Source organism: Takifugu rubripes, chromosome 9 (assembly GCF_901000725.2).
Source record: "Takifugu rubripes chromosome 9, fTakRub1.2, whole genome shotgun sequence".
NCBI lineage: Eukaryota > Metazoa > Chordata > Actinopteri > Tetraodontiformes > Tetraodontidae > Takifugu > Takifugu rubripes.
Window position 1 is genome coordinate 4,177,505 of NC_042293.1, and position 26,867 is coordinate 4,204,371.

Consider the following 26,867-nt stretch of genomic DNA (forward strand, 5'->3'; position numbering starts at 1 on the left):
TTTTCATTCATTATAGGTCATTCCGTCATTTAGGAGCAAAGATGTCACGCTTGCCTTCTCTTATTACGTCACCAAGAGCAGGTTAAAAAGGCTTTCATTGCATCTACATCGAATCACCATTGAGTGGCAGTATAGAACCATAAATTCCGTTATTTTGTTTTAGGTTTCTCAGTTGCAGCTGATGTATGAAACTACTGAATTTGGATCTGAGTCACTAAAAGGCTTGCTTATTATTTTATTCCTTTTCATGAAATTGTAAAACAGGATGTTTTGAAGATGCAGCGTCCTATTACTGTGCATCAGCAGTTGTTCACCGGTGTGCCTCGTGTCTGGGGGATTACTGGGTGGGTTTTTGAAGAACAAACAAAACGATACAAATTGAAATAGGGCATGTGCTGTTGTGGGATGTTTTTCCCTGTTCTCAAGTAGTACCTCTTCATCATCCTATCAGACGCTTCTCCTCTCTAATCCCATCACAAGATCCAAAGCCACAGCAACAAGCAGCTAAATGACCAACAAAGCCCCTGAACTGGCATTACCAGGCAGAGGCCCCACTCACCAGGTATTACATCCCATTGCCTCTGCATCATAGCTTCATAAATGAGGGGGAATAATCTCTCCCTCAGTTCCCTCAATAGAAGCCTTGACATGGACATTTAATTTGTTCTCTCTCTCAGAAGTTCAGAGCTTAAAAGTGTTCCATCCGGTCTGCCCTGACCCTCTGTCTGAGCGCCCCCTCCGACACACACTTCCAGTAATCCCGTTCCTGAGTTCTGTCCCTGCGCAGCAGCCGCTCCTGTTCTTTCCCTGGCCAGCGTAGCACAACACAAGCACACCCAGGGGTTAATCTGGATCATGGTGGTAATCGCTGCCTGGGTGTCCGGCCTGCAGGAGGTGGAGGAGGAAGATGAGAGGGTGGGGGTGCGGGAATTGTCCACTAAGGGAGGAGCCAAATAAGCAGTTCTACCCACTGACCTTGGAGAAAACTTTGAGAGGAAGGAGGGAGGGAGGGCAGAACGAGGCGTTAGCACACTGACAGAGTTCCAACACTGCAGTCAGATCTTCCAGTGAAAGACAGGACAAACCCTCTGACAGGTGGAGGTTCTCATCACAGAATTCACTGTGAGTACACTGAGTGTGTGTGTGTTTGTTGTTGTTCCCTGGGTGTGTGTTACCCTGATATGTTATTTTGGGATCTGTGTTTACACTTGGACCCATTGGCACTGGTCGTTACCCCCAGACATCCCCCGTCTCTGACAGCGACGTCGGTTCCTATCGTGCTCTTTTTTTAATTTAAATAATTCAAAATCCCGGATGCTGCGTCACTCACAGCAGCAGAGATGCTGCAGCACCAAGATGTCTCGTGCACGCCGACTACACACGGGCCAGCTGGCGCTCGCACTTTCTGTTCTTTCTCCCGTCACTTCCTGCCGTCTGTCATCATTTCCCAATCTCCTGCCTCCCCCGTTTACCAGCGCAGTTCTTCTCTGCTCCGTAATCGGGTCATCTTCTCATTTCTGTGGCTGACGTCGCAAGCGCTTCCCCAGGGGGAGGAGGCGGGTTTCAGAAGGCCACGTGTAACATGACACAGAGAAGCTGCAGCCTGTTTTCAGAGCTGATGCGCGAGCAGTCATGGGGGGGGGGGGGGGGGGGGGGGGGGGTCGAAGCAGCCACCCAACACGACTAAAAATAAATGATGCGCTACATTCATTCGCGCACACAAAGCCTTTGTCACCAGCGGCCGGCGGGTCCTCAAGGTCACGCAGCAGGTTATCTCCGTCTCCCTCCCCGCCAGGCTCTGCTGCATCAGAAGACACATTGTTTATACAGCAGCGAGGAGGAGGCAGCAGCACGCTCATGTGATGTTTGAGGCGGAGGTGAATAGCTGTCATTCATGAGGGGGCCTGTTTGCTAAGCAGTTGCCCTCCCCTCCGACTTCAGACAGCGATCCTGCCTGTCAGCTTCTCCTACAGCCCGACTGTTGTTCCTCAGTGGACACATAAAACCTCCGTATTGTTTTAGACACGTCAAATCTCTCATAGACCAACAAATTTCAACGCATTCATTCACATAAATCCTCCTTCCTTTCAAAGAACTGGACTTATTGTTTCCCTTACCTGTGGAAACAGGATGTTTTTGAAAAAAGCGACCTGGACAGATTCAGAGTCCTGAGAGGATTTTCCAGGTGACTCCTGGCGTGTGTGTTCAGGTGGAGGAGATTTCTGCACGGGCATGCCCCCCCAACACACACACTCGCGAACGAAGGGCCAATTGACTGAGAGAAGGAGCAAAAGAGGAGAAAGAGTGATGTTTGAAAGATGGAAGAGATGGAGGGTTTCTGCATGGTGCTGGTTTGAGGCAATGGCCTAATCTTGTTAAGCTTCTGATTCTGAGCTTTGTTTTGGTCAGCAGATGGACTCTGCGGGGGGGTGCTCGTCTGCTCCGACTGCTCCTCCAGTCTCTGCAGACCCGCACCCAGCTCTTTCATAATGGCCGCTGAAGAGGCAACCTCTGGGTGAGCGTCCCCCAGGTCCGACTGCAGAGCAGCAGTATTTCACAGGTCGTTTTCTCCTTGCTGGAATGAGTTTCCCGCGATCTCTGTTGTGGACGAGCATCTGCAAAACATCTATTAATAACTTTGGATCACAACTCTGTTTGTATCGGAGGCCTCTGTGGGACAATGTCTGATCAAACCAAATACTTCAGACAGTGTTGAAAACAACCCAAAACTCAGGCGCTCCCTTCAGCTCCTTCATTTACTATTATTTTACATCTCAAAAGATATAAAACTCTTCCCAATTAAGCAGCGTTTAACAAATCCAGAGTTGTTTCTTGTTGTTAGCATTGTTGTTAGCATTGTTTTTCAGGGTTCATTTTATAAACAGACCTTGCTTGAGCCTCATATGGAACGCAAACTCTCAAAATCAGAACCTGGTTTTGAATCGCGAGCCTCGTCTTCACCGTACTTGGAAACATACGGCTGCCATAAGGTCTCGACAGCTGATTTCTGCATCTAATGTGAGTTCAGAAACACCCAAAACCCTCATAGACACACATCTGACGTGATAAATAATGGATTCACAACACATGCGACCTGAACTGCCGACAGCCTCTTGCGGATAATCAGCTGTCTACTTCACGGCCGCATCTGCTGCCCAAATGATCTGTGTTTCCACTTACAACACACCAATATGCACGTGACCTGCTGTCTGATAGGGGTCAGGCGGGTGTAGGACAGAGAATGTGGCTCATCGAGTGTGTATCAATTCCTATAAATGCTCCTGAAGGCGCCTGCGGATCCCAGAATGTTTTCTGATTCATCCTAAACTGCTGTTCTCCACAGAAACCCAAATCCACTTCCTCAGGCTGCCAGATTTTGGCAAAACTGCTGATGAATGGAGACCCACGTGCTGTTTCTGTAGCCGAGGCTCATTGGCTGCCAGAAAACAGCCACAATCCCAGAAGGTGCTTTTGTTTCCCTTCTTTTCACTATCAAGCCTTTTCTTTTTTTACTGAATTCATCGGCTCCAATTAGCTTCGTTTCAAACCCCACTCGGGTTTTTTGTTCACCCTGAACGTTTTGTGCAATATTAGACATGAGTTCACCCACATAGCCGCCAGTGTGTATATGTGAAACTATATGCGTTGGTTGTGAAAGGAGGCAATGCTCAAGAAGCAGGTGAGGGCTAAACACTCCCTGTTCGTTAGTGCTGGAGGTCACGTTATGAACTCTACCTGTTTCCCACAGTGTACCAGATACAAGCTATTATCCAACCAGTTTACTGCTATCATAGTTTTACTAAATCTGCATTAGTGATAGTAGTAATAGAAAAAGGCCTCACAGATTCATGACTCCTATGGCTTTAAGGTCACTGGAACATGTCCTTCTGTTTATGACCACGAACATTTCTTACATTCACACTCCTGCTGGTTTGGCTCAGGGTTTGAGCTAGCAGAGAGGTAATCGGGCTTCTAGTTCTGGAAACTTTAGGATTGGTTTGGTTTCCAAGAGTGACATTTCCTCTGAAGGAGCCGCACACCTCAACACATGCTCAGGCCGGAGGGTGTTGGCAAGAGGTCGCTTGTGGGGTCGGAGCTTCATAAATAGATGCAATGCAAGACACATTTGGACATACACGTCCACACACGCGCTCGTTCAGAGCAGGGAGGGGGAGACAGCTGTCTCTGTGTTTTTTAGTCGCAGCCCCCCTGGGAGCGACTATCAGACAGTCTGTCAGTCACACAGTGAGCGTTACAAAACGCAAGTGGCAGTGGTGCGAGGTGTTACATCATCGCGTCGAGGTAATGAGACCAATCCTCAGGTTGTAAATGAAACCGGGGGAATTTCAAGCACACATCGCGCATTTGAGACTTATCTATGACTGACTTTTAAAAATGCAACAAGGAAAAAGTGCTTTTTGAAGTGGGTTTTTTTTGCTGTTGTTCTCCCGTCTCGGTTGAGATTCTTCATCAAAACAGCCCCAAACAAAGACTCACGTAACCCGGTAACCAGCAACAGTGACAATAGGCCGGCTCATGAACAAACTTGGCAGGAGGCAACGGCGATGTGAAAACACACACAACTGCGAGTCCCAGTTGGATATTTGGATAACGAAATCCTCAGCCAGAGCGGAGCTTCCAGCTGAGCGCTCGGGCAGGTTCGGAGCAGCAGGGAACCAGAAGATTCCATCTCTGGACCAGCTGAGCTGGGGCCAACATGCCACATGCGCTGCAAGGATCAGCTCAGCCACAGAGGCGTTCTGTCTAAAGTGCTGTTGAATGCTGCACCATGGGTGTGGTTGGGCTCTGTTTTATTCTCGGCTCAAGCATATTTTCCCTCGGCGAGTCAAGAGCGAGCCTCGTGACTTTGCGTCAGCGCCCTTCTGGCCTTGTTTGTCCAAAAGTCATCTGTTTTCAGACAGATTTTGGGCTTTGGGAACACTGACGGAATCACTGATATCACTTGAGTCACTACACAAACTTGGAGAGCATTTTTTTCTTTGTTCACTTCCAATTGCCCCACCAGCAGAGAGCTGCGTCAGCCTGATATAAGCAGGCCCAACTGTTGCAGCAACGGTTGCAGTGAAATATGCTAGAAGTAACTTTCCTCTGCTATCTGACACAATAAATGACACATTTGTGTGATTATTCTCCCTTCTGCATAATTTATTACCAACAATTCCAAAAACACTTGAATGCACCATCATTGGGCCTCTTTCTTAGACTTGAATGGCCAGAAGATGGCTTAGAGATGTGCATATTAGCAGGGAAACTACCGGTCAGGGGCTCGTTGGTCCTCCGCACAGGAAGAGGCGCTGTGATGCAGCCGTCCTGTTAAGGCCCCTTCACACCAGCAAAAGTCTAGGGGACTCTGTTCGAGTGGGAGGGGAATGTTAAAATTCCTATGCTTTCATCTGCAAGTGAACCAAGACGCAGGTTTCAGGTGGACCAGAGTTTAGATCAACACTTCTGGCTGCACCAATTTGACTCCTCAGAACACACATCTACTCAGATGTTAAGTGCATTTTTCCTCTTGTGTGTTTTGCACGTACACTTATGCCAAGCCGGTTCGAGAGAACCAATGAAACTATTCTTAGTTCCTGTGGTGGAAACATGCTAAATAAGGAAATAGAAGACTGTGCGGCAGTGAAACAGGAATAGCCTGAACCAAACCTTCGGGAATGCTAACAAATCCAATATTGAATACTGTATATTGTAACAGAAACAGCCACACCAGTGTATTATTCTTTCCTACCTGGGGATGCTTGCTGGTTTGGATTTTTCACTCCTCCCCAAAACCTCTCAGCCTCCACAGATTTTCTTTACATCTATTGAAAATAGAAAATTGAGTTAACTTGAGTCGACTTTATTAGGCGTGAGCTGCCACAGCTCGTGCAGAAATAAGCTCTGGAATGGGAAATGTTGGGACATTAGACTGTGGTGAGGTCCAGGATGTGTGCGTTACAATATTGGCTGTTCCCCACCCTGACTGGAGGACTAGAGGACAGCACGCCCGGCCTGATGGATTTCATTTCTTGCCCAGACCCAGCTGTGTGTCGAATAATGAAACAGCTCTTGGCTATTATTTCTTTCATTTTGCATTCTCTCTTTGAATGATGTGCCATTTGATTCACCGAGATGAGGGAGACAAAGAGGTCTGACGTCTTGGAACCGACGCCGTGGCAACACCTGTGGGCCAAATGTCGTCTTGCACCAGCGTAATCGTTCATATGGACGCCCGCGGGCCAGAAGTGTACAGCTAAATCTACGCGTTAGGACCGAAGAGGACTTCAGAGGTTGAAGGTTTTATAGCTGATGAGAGACAAGTAATTGAGAGAGACTGAGAAGCTAACAGCTAACTAGCAGAGAACATTTGTACTGGGCGAGGCACCCAGCCAACATCTGTCAAACTCTTATTAATCGTTGTCCAAACACATCAGTGTTTATTTCCAAAAACACGAGTTAGCGTTTGCTTCTGGATGACTCAGGGCTGTAATTATGACTCAGGACTATCATTTCCTCATTTCAAATTAAATTTCTCTTCTTTCGAGCGCTTTTTATTTTGGGATAAACTTTACTTTTCTATTTTTGGCAGCGTGCTATACTCGGATGCTTTCAAGCGGTTTGCAAAAATCCACTTAAATCATATGACGAATCATCATCCTGACGGTAAAACGCTGAACGTCATCGGCTCTCGGTGGCTTCATTCAGTCATGTTATGTATTAAACATGATTCTTTTGTACTGTAACTACAGTCATTTATGTGTTCAGACAAACTGCAGCGTCTCCTGAGACCTGTTGTGTGGGGAGCACCTCATCGTGTCTATGGCGCCTCATCAAAGAAGGTGAACGAGACACAAATAGCCTCTCCTGTTGAAGCCAGGACTCAGATCTGGGATAATCGGAATAACTTGAGCCTGACGCGATGTTCCGAATCACAAACCTGCATGTGTTTTTGATTTCGCCATTGTAATCACTTCAGCTACATCTGACGACGACGCTGAATATGCGGAGATGATGGATTGAAAAGAATTATGGGCTGTCTCACAAAGACATAGTTGCGCTAAACATGGAATCGCGCTCATATTTATTGAAAGGATTTAGCATTTTATTAGGGAGTTATACATAAAATGTTTTTAAGCATAAAATGGTCCTCAGGTTTTCTCAGTTAAAGCAACTCTGCGACTCAACCTGTCCATAGTGATGAAGGTTGGGATTTGACACTTTTACCTCAGGAAAAAGAGTCGCCCCCTCTAAGACTGTGGGGCATTTGTATTTCAGCCAAATGAGATGTTAGAAAGTTTGTTTACTGTTCTGGAGATTCCACTGCCTCAATCGTTCCTTAGTGTAATGAGACATGTGTAAATACACCAATGTTTCCTTTGTTTTCTTTTGCACTCATCCCTGATGCTAATCCGCATGCTAACAAGCGAGCAAAACGAGCTAGGTTACCTCACAATGTAAGAACAGCAGGTCAACGGCTTCACTGTTCCTGTTTCTATAAAACATTCAGCTGTCAGGAAAACATGTGAGCACGGGAGGAAAGATGCAGCGTTTTGAAGGGACAGAAGGCTTTGTGGAAGAGTTCACACTCAGCCTGGAGCATGAAACCCAAGTCCAGGGACACAAATCTATGCAAAGGTCCCATGGAAACGAAACCTTCCCATTGTCACTGGAGGAACGCTAACGTTTAGTTTAGAGAAGAGCTGTGTGGCGGGGGGACACACCTCTGCACAGATAATCACCACTTATAATCAAGTTATTTGTTGTAAACGTAACCCATGTGGTATTGGTGGTATCAGAGTTGTGGACCCTCTATACATAGAATTGCACCAAATACCTAATAAAGCTATGGAGGGGTGTTTTTTCTTTCATTAAACCATCAGAATGAAAATATTTTACAGGGAGAAGTTGTGTTTTTGGGGGTTAAGACAAAGAGAGGAGCTCAGCTTTACAAGCGTCCACCACCTGACCCCATGTATAATCCCCTCAGATGTGGTATTAGCTGTAGGTGATGAGATGAGCGACTTAATGTCTGATCTGTCACGAGACCGATTTGCCCCTTTGTGCCCCCTTCAAACACTGGGAAGAACGAGTGACTCGACATCTCGTCAGGAAGCCGCCACTTCGCTCCTCCTGGAGATAAGAAATGCAACACGTCGGCATTCCTTTTTTTCCTTTTGATAAAAGTCTGAGTGGTGTTTATGGTTTATGGTTTATATAGATAAAACATTTCAGATTACCCAACCGCCAAGTGTGCTGCTCACGCCTGGAGACATGAGAGCATCCTGCCAAGGGGGAACAATGGACAAATAAAATTGTGTGTGTTTGTCTGTGTGTGTGTGGGTGTGTGTGGGTGGGTGTGTGTGTGCCTGTGGGTGTGTGTGTGTGTGAGCCTAGAGGTGGGGACGTGCCTCAGCGGCTGTTGTCCACTGTTTTTGTCCTCATTGGTCTTCACAAGAGCTCTTTGTGCCACGCAGAAGATCTCATGTCACAATATTTGAACAGCTGGACGTGATGTTCGCGTGTTTGCTGTGTCCAGAGATCTGGGCTGATAAAGCTGACTGTGAGAATTCACAGAGTGCAGCAGAAAAACATCCTGATAATGTCGGTGGTCATGCATTCCCCTGCTACAATCTTCTTCTTCATCTAGTAGTACACTTTAAACCAGTGTTTCATATTAATTTGAAAACTTATAAATTGTATACCCACCGTCATGGCGTCGTAATTAGCTGCTATCACCAGTGATTGATGGTGGAGCAGAATGATTGAGAGGCCACATTTCAGCTCCTATATTGCCTGGAGCGCTGGTGCTGCAGTAATAGAATTACTAATATGACCGAAAACAAAGTTGGGAAAATCTGTTAGCGAGGAGGGGGACGTCTAATAAGAGGTGAAATCAAAGAAATCAATGTGTGCACATATTTCGCACATATTTCGTAGAATGATCTTATTTATCCTTTGATTTTCTGGGATGTCCCTTGAGATGAAGTCTCTTTTTTGAAGCTGACCAAGCCAAGACAGCATACTGATATAAAGACAAGGGATAAAATTAAAATAAAACCGCTCTCTCCTGTCAGACGGACAAAAACCACGTTGATGGAAGGACGAGATCTTCCTTAGTGATTTGTGCTTCAATCAGAACATAACAGGATGATAACACACTAAGGAGGACGTCCTGTTGCTGAAACTGGAAACAACTGCAGCCCAGTGTTAGTGTTAGCGTGAAGCTGGCCGCGGATTCTTGTTAACGTGTTCTGTGCAAGAATATTTGGAATCCTCACTTTCACATGAACGCCACAGGAGCCGATAACCTCGTCTCTCAGCTCAGTTAATCATTCACTTGTCTTCAGCAGGTAAAAGTCTTTCTCCTCCTTGCTTCTCTTTAAAATGGCATCAGCCATGGGAACATGTGTGTGCATGTGTGTGTGTCTTTGTCTGTTTTGCTACATATTGAGTACAGATTCTATCCTACTATAAAAGTGATCATTTTTTTTGGGAGGCAGCGACATTTTGGATGGCCCTCATATCATCAACGGACTGTTTGAGGGTTAGGACGTGCCTTTGGTTGAGGTTGGAATTGGTTTTAGGTTAAGGCAAGGGGGCTTGTTGGGATGGTTACAGGTCAATCAGTCAGTCAATCAATCAATTTTTATTTATATAGCGTCTTACAATCAAAATTGTTTCTAGGCGCTTTACAGAATCCCAGGGCCTGACCCCCAAACAAGCAACGGTGGCAAGGAAAAACTCCCCTTTAACAGGAAGAAACCTTGAGCAGGACCAGGCTCATGTAGGGGGACCCTCCTGCTGATGGCCAGCTGGGTAGAGAGAGAGGAGAAGGGGGAGTAGAGTAGAGTAGAGTAGAGTAGAGTAGAGTAGAGTAGAGTAGAGTAGAGTAGAGTAGAGTAGAGTAGAGGAGAGGAGAGGAGAGGAGAGGAGAGGAGAGGAGAGGAGAGGAGAGGAGAGCAGAGCAGAGCAGAGGAGAGAATAGGCACACATAGTCCACAGAGTACATACAGAAATAGGTAAGGAGCTGGGCAATGTATTATGCTTGTGAAAGTCCTCACAAAGATACAAATACGTGTGTATGGGGGGGGTTGCTGAGGTTCAGTGACAGGCGTGTGTTTTCTGGGCCTATTTGGTTACCGTCCCGGAGCGGCAGAACGCGAGCATCAGTTTGTGTCCTGCTCAGAGATCGAAACTGTGACGCAGCCTGTCGTCAAGTTACTGAGGAAACGCACACGTGTAACAGAACAGTCAGAGTGGGGTGTTTATGTTTTCAGGGCTGTAAGGTGAGACGAGGTCAGATGTATTTCAGCTGTCAGGGAGAAACACAAAATGGACCTTCGGCTCAGATCGCGGGGTTTTACCAGACAAGATCAGATCAGGATTACAGACAGTCAGTTGTTCCAGCCAGGAACAAGTGCACTCTTTACCGGGGGAGGGGTCACCCCTGTTTAGAGAGAGAGAAAGAGAGGGAGGACAGAGGAGAGGGAGAGAGAGAGAGAGAGAAAGAGGGAGGAAAAAAGGGGAGAGAAGGAGAGAGGAGAGGGAGAGAGAGGTGAGTGAGAGTGAGAGTGAGAAGAAAAAAGGGGAGATTAAGGGTAGAGAGAAAGAGGTAGAGAAGAGATGGAGGGGGAGAAGATAGATGGAGGAGAGGAGAGGAGAGTGAGAGATAGATGGAAAAGGGAGAGGGAGACAAAGTGAGAGAGACAGAAAGAGGGGGAGAGAGGGGGAGAAGAGACGGAAAGACAGACAGACAGACAGACAGACAGACAGACCGACAGACCGACCGACCGACCGACCGACCGACCTCTGTTATGATTTACACCAAAATGAAAAATGAAAACAAGCAGAAGCCAGCATAGATAAGATCAGATAGGATAGGATAGGGTTAGGGTTAGGGTTAGGGTTAGGGTTAGGATAGGATAGGATAGGATAGGATAGGATAGGATAGGATAGGATAGGATATAGCTTTAAAAAAAAATCCCAAACCCTTAACAGCAGGAGTCCATTTTAATGAATTCATTAATGGCTGCATGTAGCAGTTATACCCCCCCTCCTCTGTGCCGTCTATAAGGCCAGTGAATAAGGATTTGTCTTCTTGATCACTTTATCCCTTTTGTGGTCACGTGGAAGGTGCACATTCAGGCGAAGTCAGAGTCAGGGTCAAGGTCAAGGTTAGAGTCCACCCCTAGAACCCGAGAACCCTCCACTTCTCAGCCTAGTCCCCAACAGACTGAGCTACCACCGCCGAGTGGTTACTAAGGGTTAGCTGTTAAACGTTTAAGGTCTGGATGAGGGTACAATTACCAGGTGTCAGAGTCACGCAGTGGTTTGTTAGAAGGGTTTGGGTTTTGAATCCCTCTGGACTACAGGTTTCATCTGATCAGGTTTCATCTGACCCCGATCACCAGTGAGCGGGGCTGTACGTCACATCTCTGCGCTGGTCTGTTCCGGCTCTCTTGTGACTCTGTAGACTGGGAATAATTGTTTAATTTCTTCTCGCTACAACACAGGCTTCTTTCAGCAAACTGTCGTCCACGGGGCTGCGCAGAGCTGCGGTTCACACGTGACCAGGCAAGAGTGCACGTACAATAATGTAGAGAGCAGAACCAGCCTGATCAGAACCTGTGCGGTGGTACTATTACATAGCTTCACCTGTAACATTGAGTATCCTGTTTGAAAAATATGCATGCTAATGCTAACTTTAACCCAAGATATGTCTGGGACGGAACTAATAACCTTTGTACTACTGAAGCGCTCCATAAATATTTTCTGGGCTGTTGTGAAGTGCATTAAAAGGAATTCATACCTTTTGTGTTGTGAAATATCCACTTACAAACGTGATTGATAAATAGAAATATGGTGAACAGCCCTTAACAACAACAAAAAAGGAACAATAGCAATTGTGTGGGCGGTGGTAGCTCAGTCTGTTGGGCACTGCGCTGAAGAAACAGAGGGTACTTGGTTCATGCCCCAGTACAGGAAAAAAACATGAAAGATGTTCAGGTAGTAGGGAGAAGTGCCTGTAGGCCTTCAGAGCATGGCTGAGGTACCCTTGAGCAAGGTACCAAACACAAATTCTCATATAGGCTCCTGCGATGCACTGGCAACCCATTCAGTCGTGGATCCTTCCTTCATCCATTGTGTACCCATAAACGGTTAAGAAGATGAGACGAGAAGCAATTGTAGTTCAGGCAAAATGAGAAATAAGTGTTTAGAATTGTGAAAGCAGCAACGAAGAAGTCGTGACCTTTGACTTTCAGGAAAGCTGCATGGGTCAGAGGCTTCTGTCACAGCGACGAGTCCCGTTTCTCCGCTGCTGGCTCAGTCCTCACCCCTTTTACGTTAGATGGGCACGGACTGACCACAGACACAGCCAGACCTCCGTCCGAGGGCGGGTCTCACCACTCTCTCCCCTCTGCTTATTGTGCTTTCACTCACCATCTCCAATTCCTCTGTTCTGCCCCAGACCACCTCCTCCCACAAGCCCCTCTCCCATCATACAGAGGGGCTGCCGACTGGAGCTGATTTGAGCTGTGTTTGCTCAGGGGGTAGGAGGAAATTAAATGTTCGAGTTACCCATATTAGCTGTGCTCGCGTTTCCTAAAATAGCATTTGTGGTTCTGGGGTGACCTTTTTACAGAAGCATTTGTTTTGATAGGGCAGGTCCGTGATGCATTGTGGTCCATTTTTTATGAAAGCCGGATATACCTGAGCTGGGTTACTGCATACGTGCACAAATCCACCAATGGTTCTAATAAGGGAGCAGGAGGAGACAGATTAGTCCAATTAGCAATACAGACACAAAGTCCTGCCCATAGTTCCATAATTATATACCGTAGTTTGTGTGCTGTAACTAACAAAGGGCGCTGTCAGCATAGTTGCCTGTTAGCAAAGAGGTTCTGGGTTGGATTCAGGCCTTTCTTTGTGGTGTTTGCATGCTCCCTGTGTCTAAACTCCAGCAGAGCTCGCGTCCCTGCTCCGGTATCAGTGATGTCGGCAGAAAATACACAAAAGTCTATCTATCTATCTATCTATCTATCTATCTATCTATCTATCTATCTATCTATCTATCTATCTATCTATCTATCTATCTATCTATCTATCTATCTATCTATCTATCTATCTATCTATCTATCTATCTATCTATCTATCTATCTATCTATCTATCTATCTATCTATCTAGAGGATCTAGAGGATCTAGATATAGATATATAGATATAGATATCTTCCTCGCCCTCCTGGGCGGTGCCTCCTTCCTTCAGACTCGGGTCTTCTACCAGAGGCCTGGGAGTCTGAGGGTTCTGCGCAGAATCTTAGCTGTTCCTAGGACTGCGCTCTTCTGGACAGAGATCTCTGATGTGGTTCCTGGTATCTGTTGGATCCAACTACTCAGCTTGGGTGTTAGTGCCCCTAGTGTCCCAATCACTACTGGGACCACTGTTGCCTTCACGTCCCACATTCTTTCCATCTCCTTCAGCCCTTGGTATTTCTCCAGCTTCTCGTGTTCCTTCTTCCTGTTGTTGGTGTCACTTGGGATTGCTACATCTATCACCAACACTGCCTTCTGGTGTTTATCTATCACCACTATGTCAGGCTCATTGGTCTGCTTGTTTTCCAGCACTTTCTCTTTGGGTAAAACCCTCCATGCATGGTGAGGAGCTTCCTTGTCTTGATGTCAGTGGCTTGTATCTCTTCCAGTAGCCAGGGTATTATACCAGCAGATCACCTTTCCTCTTCTAGATATCATTCGCCCACATTTATCTAGTCGGAATGACATCCCGATGTCTTTGCTGTAGATCCTAGTGAGGTGAATCAGGGAGTCAATGTCATGCTCATTTTTAGCATGCAGCTTGATGTCATCCATGTAGATGAGGTGGCTGATGGTTGTTCCACTTTGGAACTGGTAACCACTCTTCATCATGACCTGGCTGAGGGGGTTTAAGCCTAAGCAGAACAGCAGGGGGGACAGGGCATCTTCTTGATATATGCCACATCTGATGCTCATCGGTGCAATTAGCTTTGAGTTGGCCTCCAGAGTCATGTTCCACAGCTTCATGGAGTTCTGGATGAACTCTCTTAGTGTCCTGTTGATGTTATACAGCTTTAGGCACTCTAGTATCCATGTGTGCGGCATTGAGTCATAGGCTTTCTTCTAATCAATCCAGGCAGTGCACAGGTTGGTGTGCCGCATCCTACAGTCCTAGGCGATTGCCCTGTCGACCAGTAGCTGGTGCTTGGCACCCCTGGTGTTGTTGTCTACGCATTTCTGCGCTCCGCTCAAGTGTAGATCCATGTGCCTGCTGATCTTAGCCACTATAATGCCTGATAGGAGCTTCCATGTGGTGCTGAGGCAGGTTATGGGCCGGTAGTTGGACGGTATTGTGCCCTTCTGGGGGTACTTCATTATGAGGACCGTCAGGCCCTGGGTTAGCCACTCTGGGTGGTTCCCTGATGTTAGCAGCTGGTTCTTCTGTGCTGCCAGGTGTTCATGGAGTGTAGTCAGCGTCTTAAGCCACTAGCCGTTGATCTTATCGGCCTCTGGTGCTGTCCAGATCTTCATTTTAGACACTTGCTTGGATGTCTGCTAAGGTGATGACTACTGGGTCTTGTTCAGGAAGTTGACTGTGCTCTAAAGGTCTTGCAGCCATTTGGCATTCGTGTTGTGTGTTGCCTCTTTCTCCCAGATATTCGTCCAGTATTGCTCAGTCTCAGGCCTGGGCGGGTCTGTTGTCATCTTGTTGCCCTGCATATTTATATATATATAAACCTGCTAACCTTAGCACAGTTGTAGTCCACATGGTATAAAATAAAAATCACTTTAAAGTAACTATGAAACCTTAGTTGTTTGGAACATGCGACAGCAGCAGTGCAGCACTCACTGTCCCGTGTCAGGATCTTTGTCACAGCCCGTGAGGATGATGAGCTTATCGGTTAACATCAGCCCTCTCATCATTGCGGTCATATTTCCATGTTGGAGCAAAAGGGCAGGATGGACTGTGTGGGATGGAGCCAGCACAAGCTCCTGATTTGGTTAGTCAATCATTTTATTTTGTCTTTTACTCTGTCGCCATCTGGATCTGATGAGAGCAGAATAAAAGATCCAGATTAAATCAAAGGTTTGGACCTCATTGCAGGAGGGTTCTGGGTCTGGTTCTTTGGGACGTTATTGCCCCGCAGTTGTAAACATGCACCTTTGGTCACTGTTTTTGATCGCAAAATGCTTGCGTTAGCTTCCACAATGGGCTGTGGTCAAGACCAGGAGGTACCCCACCTCCGGTTGATTCATACCAAACAGGAATCTTTACGGACAGGAAGCTCCTGGGTTAAGATAAATAACCTTATCTGTGCAGACAGGCACACAGATGGCTTTGGAGACAGCACCAATTTTTTTCCCCTTTTTTAATAATTTATTGAGCTCGCCTGCTTGGGAAATGGCTGCATTAGACACAACTACTTTAGCCTTTGGAGAGCTTTTCTAATAGATTTTGGGTAACAACAGAGAGTAAGAAGAATAAAAAGAGGGTGGGTTTTTGGAAAAATGTGCACTTGTTTTTTTTTTTTAAATATCAAAACACATTATTTTTAGAACAATCACTCTACAAATGCATCAGCTTTTTTGGTGCTTTTACTGTCAATAAATCTATTCCTCCCTACCGTAAAATAGTCCGCAAGGGATTTTATTTTAGCTTGTTTCATCAAAAGTATTAAGTATTTATTGCACCAAACTAAAAAAGGAAAAATGTTTATACAATGTCCACACAGGATTAGTGGGACATTTCTTGGATGAGCTTTAATATGAAGAGCAGCCAACAAATGATGTAAGCGTGCATGCACACACACACACACACACACACACACACACACACACACACACACACACACACACGCACGCACGCACACACACACACACACACACACACACACACACACACACAGGCACACACACAAACGCACATGGATTTAAATTGTCTCAGAGCAGGACGATTTTTCATTTCTGACAGGACTGAACCAGTCTCAACAAATGTCTGCTCACATCCCTGGACCATCCTCCCCCCTGACTGATCTCTGTGAACACAACAGAGATGTAAAACACTGACAACATGGAACATTTTAGCCTTTTTGGATTTTTGGATTCAACTGCTAAACGCTTCTCTCATTGCTGCTGCTTGGTGCCAAGGCTTCCTCCAGTGTTCAAGCCTGTAAAATCCTTGTAAACAGCAGGGGTCTCTTTACAGGGCCGTTATTTCATCTGGGCCCCTCAGCACATGCATTGTCCTATCATATTTAAATCTAAAGTAATTTAAACTCCAGATTCCTGAGACACTACATTGTGCACATGGTCTGCACAGACTGTAATCCAGTGATCAGAACAATGGCAGACATTCTTTTGTCTGGTGTCTTTGCTTTTATAAATGACTCATTGAATGAGACGTTAGCGGTCAAACTGATGGCCATGCATTTGTCTGCCAACTGGTATGCCATGTGTGCAGTGTTGCCGTGTTGCAACGCATCCTTGGCGGCAGCAGAAAAAGTGTCACAAATGACGAGAGAGGGAGCCGGAAAACCTAGAATCAGTGTAGAACCCTGCCTGAGTACCTGCTCAGCCCCACCTTAAACACACGTCCATTGTGTCTGTGTTTGCTTCCTGCAGGCTCCCTGGGTGAGGATCCCTCCCATCTGGAAACCGGTGAGCATGTGACATCATTGCCCACCCAACATCCAACCGCCCCCCTCCTCCCATTTCTGACCAATCGGGACGCAGGGAGGCACGGTCACGTGAGGGTTCCCTCCCTTTCCCCGACTCCACCTTGGCCTCGGTTGCCATGGTAACGAACACTGGTCCAGCCAGCATCTTGCTGTGGTTAGGAGGAGGAGAAGAAGGAGATAAGGGGCAAAGGAGGGAGGAAGAGTGGAAGGGGAGCAAATCAGAAGAACACCTTTTTTAAAAGCTCAGCTGGTGCCTGTCTGTCTTTCTTCTGTGCAGTAAGTACCTTTATCCCACAGCTACATCACGGCTGACCAGATGCACATCTCAGGCGTTTCACCACCGTTCTCCTTCGAGGACGTTTACACTGCGAACGCTCGGACATTTGCAGGATGGTGGCTGGATTGGTGACTGTGTTGCGCGGGCAGTCTCACCTCAGAGGGAGCCTTTGTGTGTACACTCCAGCCACCTTCCACCAACCAGCTAGCATTAGCAAGGAAGGCAGACCTTGTTGTACAGAGCTGTTACCAAGGTGTTTGAGGTTTCCAACTCTGATCAGTGAAACACACTGTTGGAGACTCCCTTCATTGCTGCTCCTCTTTATTCCTTCCTACCAGATCCCCCCAAGTGAGTTGTTTAATTAGCCAAACCATGCAAATCCAACTAGGGCAGCTTAGCCTGGAGATCTCATCATGGTATGAGAGGTGGGGGTGGGAATTCTTTTTGGTAACACTGTCAAAATGTTGCTGTTTTTAATTAGAATGGTTTTCCCTCAGGCTGGTTCTGCAATTTGTAATAGATAAAATGCAATACTAATGTTTGGTTTTCTCTCATTTATATGAGCCAGAGCAACATTTTGTATTGATTATTGCATACAAACGATTCTGTCATTACTCATTTTAAAGTGAGGAAATTTTGCAGAAAATAATGGCCTCTAAGTCTGACGAGGTCAGAAATATCATGGCATTGATCTTTCCACATGGATTACGACTGTCATGTGCTTCTGCCCACGCTTCAAAACAGAGGACACCAAAGTCTATCTGCTCAGTGACAGAAGGTAATGGGAGGGTGCATGACTAGCTGATAGTAGCAGAGGGGGTTCCTCCTTCCAGCACAGCAGGGTCTTTACGACTTTTAGAGTTTATCCTCTTCATCTGAAACAAACTGGACTGTTTATCAGCGGCGCATATTTCTGTCTCCAAATTCATTGTTCCCTCCTTCAGAGTGGCGACTCGCTGTTTGAAAGTGATTGTTTAAGAGTCGTAATTTTGCCCAAGTTGTAATCTTAAGTGGTTTTTCCTCTCAGGCAGGATTTGAGTTGGCCTTAACCACAGCAGAGTCCACGTCTACGCTTTGTTACAAAACACACAGAGGGCCTTCGGCGATTCAGTGGAAATTCTATTTGCAAAATGTTTGATATGGGGAAAAAAAGACAATAAATTCCTCTTTATAAAGCTGCAATCAGGCTATGCAATAAAATAGGAACAGTAGCTCCTATTGTGTTGTGGAACAAGTCAGCGACGCCATAAACCTCCCAGAGTTAGACATTAGCAAATACATTAATTTCATCTATTGCTCTACTAATCTCATTCAATTGTTGCATTTGTGGCCTGCTTTGGGGTATGTGACCATGTAACATGTGACCATTTATTAGAAAAAAAAAATAGAGGTAACTGAATCTTCTTTAAAATAAGAATCTTTGTGGTGGCTCTGTCATCCTTTGAAAAGGAATGTGAATTCAAAATAAAGATGGATATCATTAAAGATCCCTTCAAATGAGACTGAAATATATTGGTTGCCCTCTTGTGAGATGAGATTTAAATCGCTTGGTATTGACATCTAAAGAATAATTCTTTTGCTTCAGCGACTTCATATTAATTCATACACTGCAAACATTTGGGCCGACGTGTTCCTGCAACTTTTCACTTCCTGGCTATTACTGAAAAGTGTCAAGAGATGTTTTTTTATGCAATGGAAGGATATAGTGATGTATTGTGAACGTTTCTCTTTATAAAAATGATGGAGAAAGTGGATAGAAGGTCTTTCAGTCAGTTATATAGTGCGCCGCTAAAATTTACACAGCGACTGACTTGCAAGTGAAGCCATCACAAAAGATTGAGTAACACGTTTTTATTTACGATTATTATTTTTCGTCTCAGATTTCTTACTCCAGTTTAAGTTATACTTTATGTAAAATGTATATTAGAGCCAAAACAAATATACTTAGAAGAAAATATCATTTTAATCAAAATCTTGTAAAAAAAAATCTTTTAAAATACAACTCCCCTTTCTTTCTCGAAAGTTAAATTTCTTATAGCACGTGAATGCAGCAATCCCTGCTGCGTCACGTTGGAAGAGACCAATGGGATTAAACTGAGCCGAAACAAGCAGCTGACTCCAAGGAGTAGCGGGGGAGTTCTCGATTTGGATTTTTAGGATTTACACGTATATTCGAACAGAGCATGATATTGTTTCATCACATTCACTCATATATTAACATATTGATGTTTATTTGTGACTCGCAGTCAACGAGTCACCTAGCAATATATGGGTAAATTGTTGTTTTCATAACCTTGCTCCGCTGCCCCCCTTCCTTGTGGTTGTTACGGTTTGGACCGATCGCTCAGTCAGTTTCAAGTTGCGCCTTCTCGGCTCTCTGTGGCTCCCTCGCTCCTCCGGCCTCAGCAAGCGGCACAATAATTCACGAATACTGCGGTTTTTACGGGGAAAGCCGGATCTCCAGACGAACATGGATTCGCCGCGTCCATATGCCAGTGGATTCTAAACACGCACTAATCAAAGGTAAGAAGGGACACTCCTCTCGATGGCTTGACAAACAGGGCGCATTTTTGAACGTCACCCTTGGATATGTGGACCTCTGCACCTTTGAAAATGTCACGGTTCGTTGGTTTTAATAGAGAGAACATTAACGAATTAACGATGCGGCACTGCAATAAACATGACATGCTTCATCCTCTGTCATCATGCATTAATGCTGCTTTACCGATCATCTGCAGAGCCAGAAATCCTTCAGCCTCTTTCAGATGTGATTCCGTTTATTAATCACTCGCATATCTGCAGCCTGTATTCACAGAGGATGATAACTGTCACGTTTTTTTTTTTTTTTTTTTTGCTTTAAAAAGTGTCAATAAGAACCAATACACATAGGTAAATGCATTCATGGCTTTGACACTGTGAGGATGGGCTTCAAGTGATCACTTAAGTGGACTCAAGTAGTTACCCCACTTGATTTGGCCCGTGGGAATAGGGTACATATACATTATATGAAGATATGTGCCATAATACTGCGAAAGCACGCATATTGCAAATGATGCAGTTGTGTGTTTCAATGTTATTTCTCTTCTCTTGAAAGTGAGTGATGTCTGTGTTGGTGATTAATGGTGTGTTTGACACACAGTGCCACATGTATTTGTCATAAACACACTGCAGCAACTGCCTTTGTTGGCATGTTTTCAGAGACTCGGAGCCACCTCTTAACTCAAACGTGCTTTTATTTGACAGATCTTGAATGACTGCCGCTGAACTCGGCAACGGCAACAATACTCGTGTCGCCCACTGACCCAAACTGTGCCAACCATTGACGCCAAACACCAGTATTTAGTCTGTTCCTAAAGAAACCTCAGGACTCCTGAGTTATCAAGAATATTGTCCCTTACTGTGTTTACCCCCGTCTGCTTGATGCCATTGCGGTGTTGGTGCTAGTCTGGACTCTTCATCTGGAAGTCTAAAGGGCGAGTGTCAAGACTAATTGGGTTGTGCTGCTTGTGTTCTCCTGCCTGTGTTGTCATAACGACTGGCTTCTTTCTTAAAAGATCAGGATGCGAAATGCAGAGGGATGAGGATGTTTGCTCAGTGGCTGAGTCAGCAAAAGAAAGTCCTTACTGGAGCATCAGATATATAAACGGAGTGCCTGTTTGGAGATGAGCCAGAATATCTTCGAACCAAATGAATGGCTCATAAATAGTTCTCTGCTAGTTCATAATGCACAACCATGGTCCATATGTTGTAGGTGGTCCAATATTTATGTCCAACCCATTCTTTCATGGAGAAAAACCCATGTCATTTAGCCAAACCACTGTTAAAGTGTGCGTACCTAGAGGTGTTTTTGACCTTTTAAAGACATTACCAGTCCTGTCAAATGCATCCCTCAGTTAACTAGCAGAGCTGACTCAGAGTCTGGATGGAACCATCTTTATTTAGAGTCCTATGGAAGTCCTGTGATAGTAGTGCGCGTTGTGGTGTTTAATGATGTGTGTCCCAGCCACCAGATCTGCTGCATTGCTTGACTCATCACAAGTGCACGTGTGTGCTAAAATAGAGAATTTACTTCACGCTAATGACATGTTCAAGTGAGTGCAAGACAATTGGTGGGTTGGTTTTAAGGACAATTATCCTGTGACTTTAGCGAAGCTGCAATGGCTGAGCCTTATATGATTCCTTTTAAAGCAGGTCGACTCTTAAAAAAGCAAAGCAAACTGTTTCACTGTTGTGATCAGATGTGATGCCGATGGTGCAGTTAATGTTGCTATATACATGCATAAATTGTTGTCTGGCCTACTGCTGGTGTGTAAGATCTCAGGCCATCAAAGCACCACATTCGATGACAACAAAGAAAGGATTACAACAAAGAAAATAGAACCTTGAAATAGTCTGTCACTTTTGCGTTCAATTTCTGTCACTGTAGCAGAACGTTGGTGACTAAATGCATTGTATATATAACTTTAGAACAATAACATTGAGATATCACAAATAAATGGATCCTGTTTGAAGCTTTCAGTCTGAATGTGAGTGGGGATATGATACAAAGCCCCGGGTGGGAATTGTGTACAGGAGCACTCGGCATGGTCCGTGTCCGTTCGCTGTGGAGATTTCTCATAGACTAGGATTAAGGATTTACGGCTTCTACGTTACAGGTCTGAAATAGGCCAGTATGACAAACGCATTCCTGAGGTCAGGCCAGTAAGCCTGTTTACATTTTACTAGATGGCTGCTGACCCTTGAACGCTGTAGCGGAGTGATCCAATCGCACGTTCCTATTCAAAGTTTTGTTTCTTTGTTTTTTTTTTTTATTTTATTTTTATAAAGGTAAGAGTTTATCATGTGACACTTCCTTCCTATTCCTTTTCACTGGAACTTAGTTGAGGGACTTAATTACCTCTAATCAGTTTGCTTTTATGACTAGCTGATTGTTACATTATGCAAAATGACATCTTGCTAGGTCTGTAAGTGAAATCTAGCTAAAATGTTCTACTTTTAAGGAATTCCGCTCAAGTAATTTACCTGGAATCATAGTGGGCTTGTAGTTCTTAACCTTGAAGGAAAATTGGATCTATCGACATGTTCGCGCTTGCTCACGTATGATTGACAGCTCATTTCTCTAACGTCACCTCGCCGCTTGCCTTTTTTAAATTTTTTTTTTTGGAGCCAGCTGGACAGCTCGTACCGCTCAACCTCTCGGGCTGCGGGACGTTTCTGACAGCTGCTCGGCCTTCTTCTCAGTTCAGCCTCTTTCCCTCCGTCTCTCCAGAGACAACATCATATTTCACAGTCATTCTCTGGTTGTGTGTGTTGGAGCTTCTGGGGCCCTATTATCTGTAGTCAAAAGACAAATTCTTTTCTGGCAGGCTTGGTGGAGAAACAATCTGCTAATAATGTTCTTTGAAAGAACAGATCATGCTCTGTGATCCATCTGTGTGGGTTCTTTCACCCCATTGACAATGACCTGCAAGTATTTGCAGGCCAAACGCTCCTGTGGGTGGCTTGCGTCCCATGCAAGAACCTCTGCTTCTTTACTGTTCTCCGTTCCTTGCTCCCATCTTTCCAAGACATGCTGCGGCACGTTCCCGGGTGACTTTTGCAAACAGGAGATGAGACGAGAATTTCTGCTGCAGGCTCGAGCGGTCTCCTGCAACGTCTCCGCTGCTGCTTTTACAGGAAGTACTTCCATGCATTTTCAGTGCTGTTACAGTTTCAGTTACCCAATAATTGACTAGATCGATGCTAACATGATTCCAATTGATCTGCGTAATAACTTGAGGGCAGAAATGCAAGTCTGCTTGTGGATGATCTATAAAGGGACTTTGTGAAGCACACAGAATGTGCCTCCAATGAAATTCTGTCTGTTGTGTTGTATCCTCCCAGTTAATCCTGCCCACTCTCTCAGTTTTCTGCATTTATTCAACAGCCAAACTTGGTTTGATCCCTGACAAATGCTCGAGTTGTCCACTGGCTGCACCTTGTAATATGTAATGGGGATCAGCGAGTGAATTGGAAGGAATTTCAGCTTCCTGTTTTGTGCGTGTGAAGCTCTCGGCATGCTAAGGTTGAATATAACTGGGCAACGTGTGGCATGGAAGAAACCCACTACCCTTCCTGCCTTCTCAGGTGTCAATATGGTCATGTTGGCCTCATTTTTCCTTTGGTATTTGCATGATTTTTTTTTTTAGTAATTGTAGTAGCACAACAGTGATGACACAGAACACACTCGGATTAGATGAAAAATCTTTAATCATTATTAGCTGACCTTAGTTTGCTGATGAGGCACTGTAAATTATTGCTTCGGTATGCAAAAAAACAGGAAGTTTAATGGCAATTTAACTGTACTAATTGGGTTTTTTTGCTGCCAGAATGAAAGGTGATACTTTTCAGAAATGTGCACTCACCGGTTGCCCCTGATGCCACGGATGTAAAGGCTTGTCTCAGATATTCATGTACTTTCACCCTGCTGTCCTCACTTTACATCCAGGCCTGCGCTGGAGTAGTCGGCTGAGAAGGTAACCTAGTTCTTAACTGCACGAATGTGCTCTGGCAGACTGCCACAAGTCCAAATCTGCAGAATATTCAGCTTTGGAGAGTGGTTATTTCATCCAGCAGGTGTGAGGACATGCCCTGGATCTGTGGGTCACCGTCAAATCTCCAATCAGGGCCATCTTTGATTTTGCATTATTGATAGCTCACATTCATTCAAATGATACATTTAATGTTTATGAAAATAAAGGAACAACTTGCTGTTATCGTGATGACCAACATTGATGACCAAAGATTCTAGAGTGTGTTACAGCTCTAGTTACGCCCTGCACCAGAACTGTTGTATGCAGATACGCCCCTCACCCTATCGCATCACCCTTGGCACCCTTCTGTTTAACCTAAGCTTCAAAGCATCCAGTCTTTAGGTCATAGTTTTGTGAGTTCAGCAGCTCCTTCACAGGTCATTCAACCCTGGCAAGAGTTTCCTGGACGTCCCCAGTGTGACCGTCAGGACATTGCTTCTGTTTTGTGGCGTCCCATCCGCTTTTGGTCGTTGGATTCAGCTGCATGTCAACAAAAAAAAAAATCGATGGCTAAGTGATCGTTAAAGTTGTACCACATTCTCTCAAGCTTGACAAGAGAAACAGTCAGAATAAGTTTGCCGCATGCTCCACCCTGAACGTCATGTTGTTTTTCTTTTAAATCTTAGTCTTTGCCCAGTTGTTTATAGTCCTGTCTGTCATTCTGACACACACGGAAGTTTGAGACGTTTGTGTTTTTGGTAGAGACAACAGAATAGAGATTCTGAGCCTTTTGATGATTTGTCTTATTCTATTCAAGTACCAGAACAGTGGAACAGGTCTTGCAGCCTGTCCTCGTCGCCATTACACAACGATCGTCACGGCTGCCCGCTGGTCCTCCTGCAGCTTTCTTCACGGTGAATCTAAGGATGTGACTCCTCTGATACGGTGGTTTCTGAACTTGCAAATGAGCCACAGGGATAACCAAATGTTGATATCATTGAGGGTTTTTATGACAGGCGCTTTCATTTGCCATGCTGTGCCATGGTCTTCTTAAGTCCTCGGTCCACTGGTTTTTTTAGTGTCTTGAAAGGCGTGAAGGTGGTGAGAGTTGGCGTTCATGATAGGAATTGAAACATCCTGAATCAATCGGTTTTGCAGGTTCTGGCAGTCAGCTCTAATTATCCATGTTTGACTTCTGTGAACAAGGTTTTGGGGCATGAGCTCAAACTCGCACCCAAGCCAGCATTAATGTGAGCTTCAAATGCACAAGCCTGTGTCATCCATCAGTGTTTGAACTGTCTGAGAAGGGTTCCATTTTTAAAAATTTGCTCGACCATTGTGGGCTCTTTGAAGCAAGAGATGTCACGAACAAGGTTGGAAAAACTCAAAAGCAGGCCACTGAACTCAGACCTATATCATGGCTTCCGATGCGTTCTAAAGGTCTCTGCTTTTTCTCAGGCACGTTTTAGTTTTACTTTGGCAGCAAAACAGGCACAACCCTGGGGGGGAGCCATAACATTTCCATTTCAGAGCATTTTCTTCTTCCTGAGAAAATGTTGTACTCAATTTGGAGCTCTGTCCAATTAAAATGGAAAACTTATGTCATGTGACCACCATCCTGCACTCAACGCAAAAACGTACTACACTAAAGGCAAAAAAAAATAAAAAATCAGTTTCAGCTTTTTGGATATTGGCACATTATCTTATTTCCCTAATATGTGGTTCTGAGGGTTAAAAGAAAGCTCTTGATTGATCAGTCAGAAACTTTCCAGAAGAATATGGTTGCTTCCTAGTTTTTCAAGGCCTGTCTGACGCCAAAGTCAAAAGTCTGCGTGCATGATACAGGTAATGTGGCTCTTTTAGAGCCGCTGCTCACGTGATTGTTCAAACAGCTCAGCCACACGTCACTTACATTGTCTGGGCAATTCTTTAATTCATGTTATGGCCCAGCACACGCCTAAAGATTTGTAAAATTAGCCTTTTAAACAGGTTTTTGCTCAGAATTCAAGAAAACAGACATGAGTCAAATAAAATACCTGTGGAGTTGTGAAGGTGAGGCTGAGAATATCTCACCTATGTTAAAGCCCAGTGATTGCACACCTTAATGATATTGCGGTAAGCTGGGAATTTGTGGAGCTTTAGCTTTGACCCAGGTTAGTATCTATGAATCTCCCATGAATTAATATATGGATGGACTGAGCACATCATATACCTGCAAAAGATGCTAAACATCCATTTGGTCACACTTTGAATAAAACAAAAGATTTCTCCTGATTCATAAAGCTTCTCCAGATGAGTGCATGCATGTCTCCTCGGTGAGGTCCAGCCCAGCAGTCTTTAACTCCCCCATAGTCTGTTCAGCTCATTTTAAAGGATATAATTTCAAGAGGTAGTTTTTGATTCTGTTTCCTTTTATATCTTGGAGGAAAAAAAGTTTTGGCAGATAAACAGATTGTTTTGCTTTCTCTGAATTTATTCCCTCGTGCACATTTGCCGGTTGACTTAGAAGAAAAACTATTGTTGAATGTGAAGGCTGGGGCATTGAATACTCGTGGAAGCAAAAGAGAGATTACTCCTAAAGGTCGTCGCTGGAATGCTTTTCTGGAAACGCGATGGAGTTCCGTTTGGACGTCGCTGCTCATGTTCTCTAAATAATAGTTCAGCGAGTCCTCGGAGGCCACAGAACCCGATCTGATGACTCTGTGTGAACGTGTTTTTCCTCATTGTGCTAAGCTTCAATTGGAGCCCATCTCAGAGGCCACAGCTCCACCATCCCAAAAGCTGCTGGAGATGGAGGGAATTTTGCAGACACCTGCTAAAAGTGGGCAGTTTCAATCAGGAGTATTTGTGTCCAGGCTGGGAGATCGGACACATTTGTCTCCTGATGTGGAAAGACTCACGACTGTCTGTACTCCTTTTGTTAAGGAGGAGTGGAACTGGTGCTTTCCTCAGGGTACATGATAAATGGATCTGCACCGGATCGAGTATCAAAGAACACAACTGGGCCTGTTGTTTACTTTTGTTCACTTAAACTCTACTAAAGTGTCTCACAGCTGCACTTAAATGATATGTTTTTTTTGGGAGGGGGGGGGGTTGGTTTGATGAGCCATTTATTACTGTGATTTCAGATAATTACATTACTGCTGAATCACTTTGAACAGACATTCAAGTCTAGATCATGTACCATAGAATTAGCCACACCCAAAGATGAATTTGATTTTCTTTAATAGGCAGCAGGTAAACACGGGGTACTAAATGAGAGACACGCTATTACTGTACTTGTGTGTGTGTGTTCAAGACTTTTGCACATCATACATGTCAAATTATGTTAAATTGGGTGGGTGGGGGGGGTCATTTGTGCA

General features: G+C 44.9%; 1 protein-coding gene across 7 annotated transcripts in view; it reads left to right on the plus strand.

Annotated features, from left to right (window-relative positions):
- The first annotated feature begins 1,029 nt into the window (after positions 1 to 1,029).
- Positions 1,030 to 26,867, plus strand: part of mical3a (microtubule associated monooxygenase, calponin and LIM domain containing 3a) — a 63,593-nt gene continuing 37,755 nt past the window's right edge. For 4 of the 7 annotated variants that reach the window (XM_029842309.1, XM_029842311.1, XM_029842310.1 and 1 more), the window contains exon 1: positions 19,118 to 19,516. The gene's annotated coding sequence lies outside the window, so the exon portion shown is untranslated. Of the gene's footprint in view, positions 1,123 to 3,343; positions 3,466 to 16,660; positions 16,993 to 19,117; positions 19,517 to 26,867 lie in introns of those variants that run through there. The other 3 variants (XM_029842308.1, XM_029842313.1, XM_029842314.1) reach the window with 3 other exon arrangements.